Source organism: Somniosus microcephalus, chromosome 26 (genome assembly GCF_052327205.1).
Source record: "Somniosus microcephalus isolate GS21.2 chromosome 26, FLI_Smic_1.0, whole genome shotgun sequence".
Taxonomy (NCBI): Eukaryota; Metazoa; Chordata; class Chondrichthyes; order Squaliformes; family Somniosidae; genus Somniosus; species Somniosus microcephalus.
In genome coordinates this window covers 13,461,927-13,475,036 of record NC_141012.1, presented here as the reverse complement: position 1 = coordinate 13,475,036, position 13,110 = coordinate 13,461,927, and the positions used below count along the sequence as shown (strand labels likewise).

At 44.5% G+C, this 13,110-nt stretch overlaps 1 long non-coding RNA gene across 1 annotated transcript; it reads right to left on the bottom strand.

Annotated features, from left to right (window-relative positions):
• Positions 1-7,108: 7,108 nt before the first annotated feature.
• On the bottom strand, positions 7,109-11,179 carry LOC147100300 (uncharacterized). Its single transcript, XR_015073707.1, has 2 exons — positions 9,778-11,179; positions 7,109-8,228 (listed from the first exon to the last, which is right to left on the bottom strand). It is a non-coding gene; the product is annotated as an uncharacterized LOC147100300 (long non-coding RNA).
• Positions 11,180-13,110: the final 1,931 nt, after the last annotated feature.

Genomic DNA, 13,110 nt, shown 5'->3' with positions numbered 1-13,110 from the left:
TGCTGAGCTGCCACACTACTGTGGCCGAGTGGAGGCCGAGGTGTGGGGTGGGGGGGAGAGTCCAGAGCCCCTTGTCCGTGCTATCTGTCAGTGCTCCATGATAGAGGCCCAGGCTTCTCCCCACCCATCGAGGCATTGCAGCCCACCATTCCAAACCTCTGTTTTTTCTTCCTGCGGGTCATTCAAGATGCCAGAAGGCAGTCAGAGTGGAGGAGGAGGGGGGACAAAGAGGAGGAAGGTGGAGGAGAAGGCGAGGGAGAGGGGGCAGCTTCTGGAGGAGTTGGAGAGCATGGACTCTGGCCTTTTCCTGCAACTTGACCCCACTGAGCTGTAGGTGAGGGGTGGATGGAAAGCCAGAGCCTCACACCTCTGCTTTTTCCTGGGAGTGCACCCTTCCTTCCCCCACCCCCAAGCGGAACCAGAGTCACCCGACTCTCCTCAACCGGGTACCAGCGCCAACAAGTTCCAGATGGGCACTGCCCCAATGCCAGGTGAGCTCTCCAGCTTCACAATCCAGATTCGGCGAGTCCCTGAAGAGGTGGAGGATGCCCCCCTCCTCTCCAGAGAGAGGAGGCCACGGACTGCTGAGTCAGCGGAGTGCGACTTGATGACAGCAGTCCTGAAGAGGTGCCGGCTGCCAGAACATCAGAGCGACTCTGGGCCCTACCAGCAGTAACGTGAAGCTTCTCGCGGACATGGCCTCCGAGTCTGCGATGCTAGAGCCGCCAGTATTATAGGTGGCGATACGTTCAGGCGGTGGGATCGATAGACGAGATCGTAAAAGATCGAAGGGATTTGGGTGTATTGTACTCATGCGCGTAACTCACTTACGCCCAAACATCCGTGATCTTTTAGACAGCGTATTTAGCACTGATTGCACATTTCTCTGGGCTCAAATATGCAGGAAATTCCATGTCAAGAGTATTAAATCCTCTTCTTCTTAGGCAGTCCCTCGGAACCGAGGATGACTTGCTTCCACATTAAAAATGAGTTCTCAGGTGACTGATGAGTCCAATGCGGCACTTACAGAATCTGTCACAGGTGGAGCAGACGGTGGTTGAAGGGGCGGGTGGGTGGGGTGCTTGGGTTGACGTGCGCTCCTTGCGCTGCCTGCGCTTGGCTTCCGCTTGCTCCCGGCGAAGAGACTCGAGGTGTTCGGCGCCTTCCCGGATGCTTCTCCTCCATTTTGTGCGGTCTTGGGCCAGGGATTCCCGGGTGTCGGTGGGGATGTTACACTTTTTCAAGGAGGCTTTGAGGGTGTCCTTGAAGCGTTTCCTCTGCCCACCTGGGGCTCTCTTGCCGTGCCGGAGCTCTGAGTAGAGCGCTTGTTTTGGGAGCCTCAGATCGGGCATGCGGACAATGTGGCCCGTCCATCGGAGCTGATCGAGCGTGGTCAGAGCTTCGATGCTGGGGATGTTGGCCTGAGCAAGAACACTGACGTTGGTGCGCCTATCCTGCCAATGAATTGGCAGGATAGTATTAAATACAGAGTATTAAATACAATTGTGCACACATACTTCTTGTGTCATTCATATGATGTATTTAAATGAGGAAAAAATAAGACCCGGCACACGTGTTATTTTGTGTGGTTTTGCTGCTGCTGAGTTTCTTCATTGTGTGTGTGAGAGAGCGAGAAAGCGGGAGAGAGAAGTCACACAAAGAAAATGACAGAGAGAAAAAGGCAGAAAGAGATGCATACAACAGAAATACACACAAGCTATAATAGAGACAAAATAATAAAGTCACAAGACTCTGACATTGATGAAAAGGGAGAGCAAGAGAGAGAGATAAAGAAAAGGGACACAGACAAACATAAGAACATAAGAAATAGGAGCAGGGGTCGGCCATTTGGCCCCTCGAGCCTGCTCCACCATTCAACAAGATCATGGCTGATCTTCTACCTCAACTCCACCTTCCCGTACTATCCCCATATCCCTTAATTCATTTAGTTCCCAAAAATTTATCGACCTCTGTAAACGTATAAACAAGAGGCAGACAGGCAAAAGTATAAGACTTGCATTTCTATAGCACCTTCCATGACCACCGGACGTCCCAAAGCGCTTTACAGCCAATAAAATACTTTTGAAGTGTAGTCACTGTTGTAATGTGGGAAATGTGGCAGCCAATTTGTGCACAGCAAGCTCCCACAAACAGCAATGTGATAATGACCAGATAATCTGTTTTAGTGATGTTGATGATTGAGGGATAAACATTGGCCCAGGACACCGGGGATAACTCCCCTGCTCTTTTTCGAAATAGTGCCATGGGATCTTTTACATCCACCTGAGAGAGCAGACGGGGCCTCGGTTTAATGTCTCATCCGAAAGATGGCACCTCTGACAGTGCGGCACTCCCTCAGCACTGCACTGGAGCGTCAGCCTAGATTATGTGCTCAAGTCCCTGGCGTGGGACTCAGACTCAGGGGTGAGGGTGCTACCAACTGAGCCATGGCTGACAATAGACGACAAATATAAAGCAAAAACAGATATCATCTTGTAATTTCATAATTTAAAGATGTACATATATGAAGAATACATGTCATTTAAAAAAAAATAACTTAGGTTGCTCTTTAAAAGTAAGAGTTACATTATTATTCACCACAAAAAAAACATTCTGACATTAATTAATCACCACAAAAAAGTTTTAAATTTATCTTCCTGATTGATATATAACAAGTGGAGTATACAGCAGGATTTACAGATTAGCTGACCTGCGTGGTCTCCTGTTCAGTTTTACTGCCATTTCCAGTTCTTTATAAATGCCATTACCCTCTCCTGTCAATAGAGGATGCCAAACTCATGCCTGAAACATAACTCCAACTAGAGATTGTTCTGCAAGACTTTTAACTCGGAGTAATCTCACCTCAACTTCAACACTATTTGACAACTGGTGCAGCTGACCACTTTACTCACTGAGGTTCTGGATTATAACCACTTAAAGGTTGAATGTCTGCCTCTCCGCCTCTCTCTCCTCCGTTATGATGCTCCTTAAAACCTACCTCTTTGACCAAGCTTTTGCTCACCTGTCTTAATGTCTCTTTATGTGGCTTGGTGTGAAATTCTGTTTGATAAACGCTCCTCTGCAGCCCCTCAGGACGCTTTACTACATTAACGGCACTGTATAAAGGCAAGTTGTCGTTGTATAGGATATGTGGCTAGAAACGTGAAACAGATTACAGAGGGATGTCCAGTACAAAAGGTGAAGAAGAATAAAGGGTTTGAAAGTGATTTCTGACCATTTATCAACCAAGTGTATCAAGTACAGGGAGCATTGTGACCATATTTGATTATAAGTCAAAACGAGTTATTCTAGCCATATATGGCTCGCTGGCGAGGGCACATTCAGCACACTATCTGCAACTATGGATGCAACAATCTTCAGCAGGACAATCATAGATTCATAGAATAGTACAGCACAGAAGGAGGCCATTCGGCCCATCGAGTTTGCACCAGCTCTTTTGAAGAGCAATCCAGTTAGTCCACTCCCCCGCTCTTTCCCCATTTTCCTGCAATTTTTTTTCCTTCAAGTATTTATCCAATTCCCTTTTGAAGGCTACTATTGAATCTGTATTCACCACCCTATCAGGCAGCGCATTCCAAATCCTAACCACTCGTTGCGTAAAAAAGTTTTTCCTCATGTCGCCTCTGGTTCTTTTGCCAATCACCTTAAACCTGTGCCCTCTGGTTATCGACCCTTCAGCCATTTACTCTATCTAAATACTTCATGATTTTAAACACCTCTATCAAATCTCCTCTTCGCCTTCTCTGCTCCAAGGAGAACAACCCCAGCTTCTCCAGTCTATCCACGTAACTGGAATCCCTCATCCCTGGAACCACTCTAGTAAATCTCTTCTGTACCCTCTCCAAAGCCTTCACGTCCTTCCTAAAGTGTGGTGCCCAGAATTGGACACAATACTCCAGCTGGGGCTGAACTAGTGTTTTATACAGGTTTAGCATGACTTCCTGCTTCTATTTATAAAGCCCAGGATCCCTGGGCTTTGAAGATCAAGGCAGCATTGGAAGTCTTGAACATACTGAGAGGCATGGCTAATGTAGATTTAAGCAGGCTGTTTAATTTGGACTATACAGAGTGGATTTTAACTCCCAGGCAGGATTCTGGGGTCTTGGTGGGAACCTTGTGTCCTTACAAAGTGCTTTACAGCCAATGAAGTACTTTTGAAGTGTAGTCACTGTTGTAATGTGGGAAACGCGGCAGCCAATTTGTGCACAGCAAGCTCCCACAAACAGCAATGACCAGATAATCTGTTTTTAGTGATATAGGTTGAGGGATAAATATTATCCAGGACATCGCGGAGAACTCCCCTGCTCTTCTTCAAAATAGTGCCATGGAACCTTTTACATCCACCTGAGGGGGCAGACGGGCCTTGGTTTAACGTCTCATTCGAAAGACGGCAGGGGACAATTTTGGCCGAATACCTTAGGCGCTAAAGAGGTGGCCAAGACGGGGTCTTAAGCTGCGACGCTGGTTTAACCTGCCTTTAGCGCAAGACACCATCTTGGTAAAGGAGTTGAAGCCAGCGCTAGGAACGGCTGCCTGGAGGAACGTTAAGGGGCTGATTGGCAATTAAATTGCCTGCCAGCGCTCACTAGAGAGGCTGCATGCCATTTTGGTGGTTAACACTTAATTTCACCTCTCCTAACAGCGGCTAGCTGAACAGGGGCAATCAAGTCTGGCACCTCCGCCAGTGCAGCGCTCCCTCAGAACTGCACTGGGGTGTCAGCCTAGATTATGTGCACAAGTCTGTGAAGAAAGAGCTCACAAGCTTGTGACACTTTCATGTCGATTTCTGCACATTTTGTAACTGGGGCGAATTCCGGTTGGAGATACACTTGGTCGGAAACTGCCCCCTTGTGTTGGGCTGAAAGGGTTGGGTTGACAAAGGGGTTTTTCACCCGAAACGTTGACTCTATTTTCTCTCCACGGATGTTGCTTGGCCTGCTGAGCTTTTCCAGCATTTTCTGTTGTTATTTTGGTTGGGTTACATGTTCAGTTCATCAAGTCAATCGCAATGCGGGGGGGAATATTTCCTCTCTGTCGCTAGGTGTCACGATTTTGCCTCACCGCACAATTCTTTGCCCTTGCAGACTAACCTCTACTGATCCCAAACACTACAGGGGAAAGCAATCAGCGAATATCTTTGCTGGGGGGGACGCTTCAGTGGCCGTGCGAGGGGGCAGCTCTTGACTTGAGTGTGATGAAAGTCCCTCACACCGGCTCTGCCCACATGGAGCACTGTGCAATGTCTCGACTCAGCATTACGCTTGAGACCACAAACTTTGTTCAATCCGTAGAAACGTTTTTTTTAAAAGGACGTGCTAGAAACCATATTTTCACAGACACTAATTATATCACAGTGTGAATGAAATAGAACGAAATAACGTGTTTGACCCTTTGGACTGGGGTTTGTTTGTGCTCCAGGTGCTCTCAAGGTACAGGCCTCGCCCTCGGCACAATTTGCGTCAATATTTTGGGACACTTAATCATCAGAGAGATCACAGTTACAACCGACCAGATTACTTAGGTTAGTGCCATATTGTTCAAATTAATACCACATGCCATCTGTTGGAAGATGACTGGCATCCTGTTAGTTTTGACAGATGTATGTATTTATTATGGCCATTAATATAATGCACCGAACAGCGTCGGTAGCGGTTTAATTTCGCATTTTTTCATTGCAGTGGCAGAACCTATAATGAAAAGTACCCGACTTCGCTGCAATATAGTATAAAGTGTCCGAATACATACGAGTAACTATAGGGAATATAAAGTGCCTCGATATATATGTGCGGCACCAATAGATAATAAAACGCGCTCCAATATCTGAGTAATACCTATAGGTAAGATAAAGTATCCCATATACAGTACGTATAGATAATAGAAAGTCCCCTGGTGTAAATGTAGCATCTATATGGGTAATGTAGTGATCGAATATGTGCGCTCATTATAAGTTTATAGGTTATAAATCCATCGTATTAATAGAGAACAACTCCCAAAAGGGATCGGGAATCACTTACCTAATATTACTGTGGGGCAGCGGTGCAATTGGGGCGAATTAGGATGGGTTTGTGGAATAATAGAAAATGGAGAGATTGCTCAAAACATTGATTTGTGGCAATGCGGATGAGCCTCGGCATTACATGAATTAAATCGAGCAAAAGGGACCAGTGGACCCAGTGGGGAATGTTTGCTTTAAAAAAGATATAATCATGACAGGTCAAGTGGAACAGATTCCAGGATGAGAGGGAAAGCATTGGTTCTGCTCCTCCCACCCCCGGGTTACCTGCGAGCCAGAGCTCACAGTGTGAACTGCGGCTGGAAGACACATCACCCCCCCTGCCCTCCCAGCGGGGCACCCGTGCATTCCCGTCCTACTTTCACTGGGAAAATAAAACTGATGGCAGACTCGGTCTATCTTAACTGCAGGCAGGCCTGCATCGAATAACTCGATCTAATAAAGTTCAACAGTTTAGAAAAAGGCCATTGGAATTTAGAAAAAAACCAAGGTGGGGGGGGGGGGGTGGTGGGCTGGTGTGAGGGGGGACAGTGGTTCTAGTTTAAGTTAAGGTGTTTATTTCTCCCACCTTGTGTTACGACGCCGCAAGAGGAAAGGGGGAAGAGAGATAACCCCAAATCTACGTCTGCAAGCCCGTTAGGTGTGACTGGCCAGTACTGCTGTCACCTGAACCTTGTAAGCACCGATACACTCAGGCAGGGCAAGGTGCTAAATGTTTCAGTGCCGTTATCTCATTTTCTAATACAAGATTTAATATATATATATATAGGGGTATTTCCTGTCACACATAGTTTGCATTAATGAAATGAACAAGTGGCCCCTCTAAATGGGCGCATCAGCTTAGAGCCATTTACTTAATAGATTAGATTGTAGTGTCTGTTTCATTAAAGGTAGTGTACCCGCCAAGAATCAGAAATAAAATGAGTGTAGTGTATATATTATATATGTTTTTTGCAGTTGCAATTATCCAAGAAGCCTGCAGTCTTATATAATGAACAATTAAAAACTTATTCGGCTTAACAGTCGGACGTGAATGTGGGGAGTGTGTGGTTTTTAAGGAATGACAGCACCGTGAAAAGCAGATTGTTTTTTTATTAGTAATGCATTAGAACAACATTAAAACGAATGAACATAGACACGATGAACTGAAAACACGGGGATTCCGCTCTCACGGCAGTGTCCTGATGGTGAATTGGAATCCGGTCAAAATGCCCCTCAATTTCTTCAAAAGTAGTAAAACAATTGGAAATTCAGGAAAAAAAAATTTTGGAACAACTCGGAATGGTGCCCTCAGACAATGCAGGTGCAGTGTTGAAAGGTTGCTGGGCCGCAACGAGGCCCTCACTAATATCACCGTCTAAAATTAAATAATTTAATAAGAAACCTATTTATGAACAAGGATCCAGCAGCATGAAATAGATGCAGGTAAAGGTGAGGATCGCCACTTGCTGCTGCAGTGTGGTCGAATAAAGGGCTGCTCCTTGCCACGCCCACAATCTGCCATGTTTGATACCAAAATGTGAATAAATATTATTTTTTACAATAAAACGACAATATAAAGTATATCCAAAGCTGCAGCACATCGCTTGTCAACCTATGTGTGGGGTTGGGAGTGGTCTGGGGCAAAGATGAGCTGGCAGATCAAAAATTATGGACAAGTTTGGGTCTCTCCGGCTTCTCTGGCCAAAGGCTGCTAAAATCACGAAAATGTGCCCAATTCTGAAGAAAGTCCCACACTTTACATTGTATTTTATTCCATTGGAGTCTTTACTAGATGGAAATGCAGAGTGTTTCAGAAAGAGAGCAGTCTTTTTGTCTGGGCTTTGAATATTCAAATTGAAAGTATCGCGCAATCATTCATTGTCAAATCATTGGATTGTAGAGGTTTTAAAAAGGTCGGCTTGGGTGCTGCAAAACTCTAAGTTATATCCCAAGGTATAGTGCAATAATTGTGTTTGTGTATTGTTTAAATTTCAGCACTGCAGGGAGGATATTGCCTTAATTTTAAAAATATTGCACTCTTGTGAACAAACCTGAAGAGAAAGATTCTATTCTGGGGCCACGCAAAGCATCTCTCCTGCAGGAAACTGGCAGATTAATAATCTTATAATGTCTGGTAAGGCTATTTTGTTTGTGCTCTTGAGGATTTTTTTTTTGCACTGTCTTTTCCTGTCTTGTCTCGCTTAGTATTCACCTGTAAAAAGAAAGAGACGAAATCAGCTTTTACTGAGGTGAGATTACATACAAGTTCAAATCCGTTATGTGCCTTTATTTCTTCAGTGCAAGACCCACAGGGTTAAATATTGCTGTTGTTACTTCAACATTTTGGGTGCAATCGGTTGCAAACAGTCCCCAGTAATTTAAAATAGTGATTAAGTATTTCTGCCAGCTGTTATTTTTCTTGCAGCTCTGTATTTGTCATTTATCTGGCTCTTTGGGAAAGTTATAGGGAGTGAAAATTGCGAGGAAGGATTGGCTTGAGTTGCGTGGGCTGTACTGGGTATTTTCGTTGATTACCTTTTCTACAACTTAATGGACTGCTGTTTAATTAGATTTAACTTGTTGTCCCCCCTCCTCCTCCTTCCAAGTGGGGTAAAACAGACACGTGTTTCCATAAAGCAGAAAGTTAATCAAAGGGAAATGATTTTTTTTCCCTGCAACATCATTTGACGTTAGGCTGGGTGCTTGTTTCTGATTCATTAGTTGTGCCACTTTCTGTACATTCAAAACTGCGACTGTGAAGAGTGCGTGCCAGCATTTAAACAAGTTACATTTTAACCGTTCAGGCGTAGGTTTCGTAGACTCCCGCATTCAACAAAGCCATTCCAGGAATACACATGCCGCTTTTATTCACTTTTCATTTACTTTTAATGTTTGAAACTGTCTGCCATTTATACAATTATTGGCCTTTAAAAAAAACATACAAACATCTAGTGTACTTTGAACGCGAAAGAGATCGCAGACGTATTTTTTTAAAAAGTCAGTTAGTGTTCCAAGTCTGTGCGTTTCAAATCCCAGGATTTAAAAAAGTCAGTTAGTGTTCCAAGTCTGTGCGTTTCCAATCCCAGGACAGAGGGAGTCGCATTTCAACAGGTACAGACCCGTCAGCTCCCCATCTCACTGTGTTCACGGGTAAAACACAGGGGGCCGTGGGATCATTTTATTTACAATAGCGCTTACCCAGATGGGAAGAAAGATGCTAGAAAGAATCTGAAAATGGGAAGGAAGAGGGACAGAGTGTGAAATGGTCTTTTTAAAAAACTCGGTATTGGTGTGTTTTACGCGGGATCGGTGCAACGAATCACACATTTAAACCCAATAATCTTTTAAGAACGTGGAATTTTTCGTATTGAGCGGCTAGTGGAAAGTTAGATCACAGGTCTAGTGAGTTCTTTTCTATTTTCTCTAAAAACAAACATTGGGACTGTTTGCTCTGCAGACTCGCCACTCGCTGCATTTTCGTAACCTGATACCATTTCACCCTCCTTAGCTAACGAAGCAAATCGCCTACTTCAATCCTCTTTGCAACCTTTAAATAAAGCCTCCGAAAGTTATAAGTATTCGATGCAAAGTACACCACGGTGCAAAGTTTACCAAGTGCGCGGCGTCACAAGAACCGTCCGTGGGCCACGAGAAGGGTTATAGTGGAACCGATCCGGGGAGTGAGCGCCGAGCCCGAACACTTTCATTCACCAAGTTACTCATTAAACCAACTTTCCCTCTTCCTATCCACAGACACTCACCATTGCCTTTTGCTCGCCCGTCCCCCGATAGTTCTAACACATCGCTTTCCTTGATTATTTCTCAAACCCCCTTTCTTTTTAAAAAAAAATCAAGAACCTTCGGCTTTTTTTTTGTTCTTATGGGAGGTTTTCTCGTTTTGCCTGTCGTAAAAGAAGTTCCTGTTATTTACGACTGAGTCGGCTGTTTGCAAACTGGTGGCCGCCCAGACTGTTAAAGCAAGACTGGAATCAGAAGGAAGTCACACAACACCAAAGCTTGTGATCTCAAATAAAGCTGTTGGACTATAACTTGGTGTTGTGTGACTTCCTACATTTGTCCACCCCAGTCCAACACCGGCATCTCCACATCGTGAATCAGAAGGGTTTGTGGCGAGAACACGGGGTCTTGGAAGAGGGGGGAAAGACGGCGATGCTCAAACTATCCCCACATGTTTACGCCAAGTATTTCATTTGTTAAAGGCAGGAAGGCAAACGTTACTTTCTGAAAAGATTAGAGCCGAGTGCTCGCGGTCCTTAGAGCGGGTCGAACGTCTGGCGCGCTATTTAACTCTTTCAAGGCCGAACAGACCTTGACACAGGGATAATGACAGACAATTGTCACCCGATTCTCAGCACCTCACTGAGGGAGATAGCACGCTTCAGGTTAAAGTGATTCGCTCTGTTTGACTGAAAGAAAGATAGTTGCTTATAGTGGGAGAGGTGACTGAGCAATGTTCATTTCAAACATTGCAAAAAGCCAAGTAACTTCGCAGTGTGAGAAAGTGTTGCATAGCGACCCTGGTTTTGACAGTGAGGCTTTTCCTATACAGGTATTTGTAGGTAAAATCGACTATTCTTTGTTTTCCAACTATATCGACAACGAATTCAGTTCTATTGAACTCGAATATGAGTAAGAGTTCAGTAAATGTTTCCTCCTCTGTCCCAGTGATTTTTTTTTAAAAACGCTGGGGAGGTTCCCTGCCAACATAACATGACGTTCTAGGCTCTGGTTATGCCGACGAACTTCGTCAGAAAATAACGCAATCCATCAGCAGAAGTAAAAGAACTCTCGGCTTTAAACCAGGCTAAAATTCGGCATTACTTAACCATGGGCAATGCACACACAGTGCATGATATGTCGCGCAACCCATTTTGCCTTTCAGTGTATCTGGTGTGTTTAAAAAAAAAATCCGGTGGAGATTTCTGACAAGGGAATACATTCGGAGGATGCGAGATTTATGTCCATCTCACACGAACCGCGCAACTGCCAAGGCAGATGTGAGAATAAAGAGCGGAACTGGCTCCCCGGGCGAAACCGAGCTGTGGACAGGGAGCGTGCCGCTCCGAGTGAATGCGGTTACTGAGTTGAGACAAATGTTAATCAGACTTGTACAGCCCCAAATATTGAGCTGGAAACCGTGGAAAAGAGGACCCTATTGGGGGGGGGGGGGGACTCCCTATTTTCACCAATTTATTAAAATATACCCATATTGTTATCCTGAATTTAAAAAAAAGAATCCAAATAAGTTGTTTCCAGAATGTGGCCGGAGAAATAAAAGTGTTTTGTACGCGGGGGGGGGGGGGGGGGGAGATGAGTTTTTTTTTATTACTGAGCCAGTTGTTATGATCTGGCATGCGCTGCCTGAAAGGGTGGTGGGAGCAGATTCAATAGTAACTTTAAAAAGGGAATTACTTAAAAGGAAAAAAATGTACTGATCTATTGGGAAAGAGCAGGGGTTTGGGACTAATTGGATGGCTCAGTTATCACCTCGGTGCTAAATAGTACATTATATTCGTATCACCTTTAAGGGCTACACACACACACACTATAGGATCAGAAGCAAAATTCTCCACTTCGTTTTTAAACAGGGACTTGCTTGAATTTCTGATGTGGCTTCGGGATTCGAGGTGTTAATTTCAGCAAAGCCTGAGTACGTTAGTTCAGGAAGGAGAGCATGGCAGAAATGTGCAGACTCCCATAGCTGGAGCAGCGACAACATTCTTCTATCCTGAATCACCCAGTGCTGGTTATCTCAGCGCCATTCTTGTCTCAATGGCAGCTCGGAGTCAGAAAGTTGTGGGTTCAAGTCCCCCTCCAGAGTCTTGAGCCCATAATGTGGTCTTCCCCTTCAGTGCAGCGCGGAGAGAGTGCTACACTGTCAAACATCCCCTCTTTTGGCTGAGACCCCGTCTGCTCTCTCAGGTGGATATATAAGATCCCATGACACTACTTGAAGAGCAGGGGAGTTCTCCACAGTGTCCTAGCCAATATTTATCCCTCAACCAACATCACCAAATACATTATTATCTGGACACTTATCTCATTGTGGTTTGTGGGAGCTTGCTGTGTGCAAACTGGCTGCCACATTCCTCTACATTCCAAAAGTGACTACGCTTCAAACCTACTCCATTAGCTGTGAAGCGCTTTGGGACGTCCTGGGGGATATAAAAGGCGCTACATCAATGCAAGTCACGGCTTTCCTTGTAACTTATGGATTTCTGCTTCCAAATTTCTAACCAATATCTTTACGAATTTTCTAAAAGCACATTTGAATAACAAGAAAAAGCTTGTATTTATAAAGTGCCTTAGGACATCACAAAGTGCTTCAAGTGTGTGTATGTGTATATATATATATATAAATTTGTGTATACTATCAGTATAAATATTGATATTTATATTTCAGAATAGAATCTTATCTTAATTTGCCTGACAGCATATTCTATACTTTTCAAATGTGTCGTCTTTTACTGTCTTGTATACTCAACAGTTTTAGTGTTGAGTTACCCAGAGCGACTCCTTTTTTCTTATCATTCAGTTGGCTTCAGGTGGAAGGAGCCGAGACATTAGAACAAGCGGATTGTGTGACACTGATTCCTGACATCCACCAGTGCCACACATGGCTCTTTGGGGGCTGCAGCCTCGTCTCACTTTCTCACGATGGAAAACAATCTGGGAAGCACCGTGAGGATCCTGAACACTCCGTTGGTTTAACAAATTAAAAATGATAGAATGGACTGGGTTAGGAATGAAATTGGTTTAAGTGTAAAAACGCGCTTATTTTTTGAAAAATGTGTTTACTCAAGTAAGATAGGCCAGGACGGAAACCCTGTGTCTGCGCTCCTGTGTTATAATCAAGTTTGATTTCTCCAACAGAGAAACAGAAGGTTTACCAAGGGGTGAGGGTGAAGATCACGGTTAAAGAGCTTCTGCAGCAAAGAAGGGCGCTTCAAGCAGCAGCAACAACCACCACAGCGGTACGGGGTGTCTCCTTTACATGTTCACTCTTTAAGTACACAAGACCTTTCACAACCAATAAGCCTAACCTGTCTGGAATAGAAGACTTAATTTCGTGA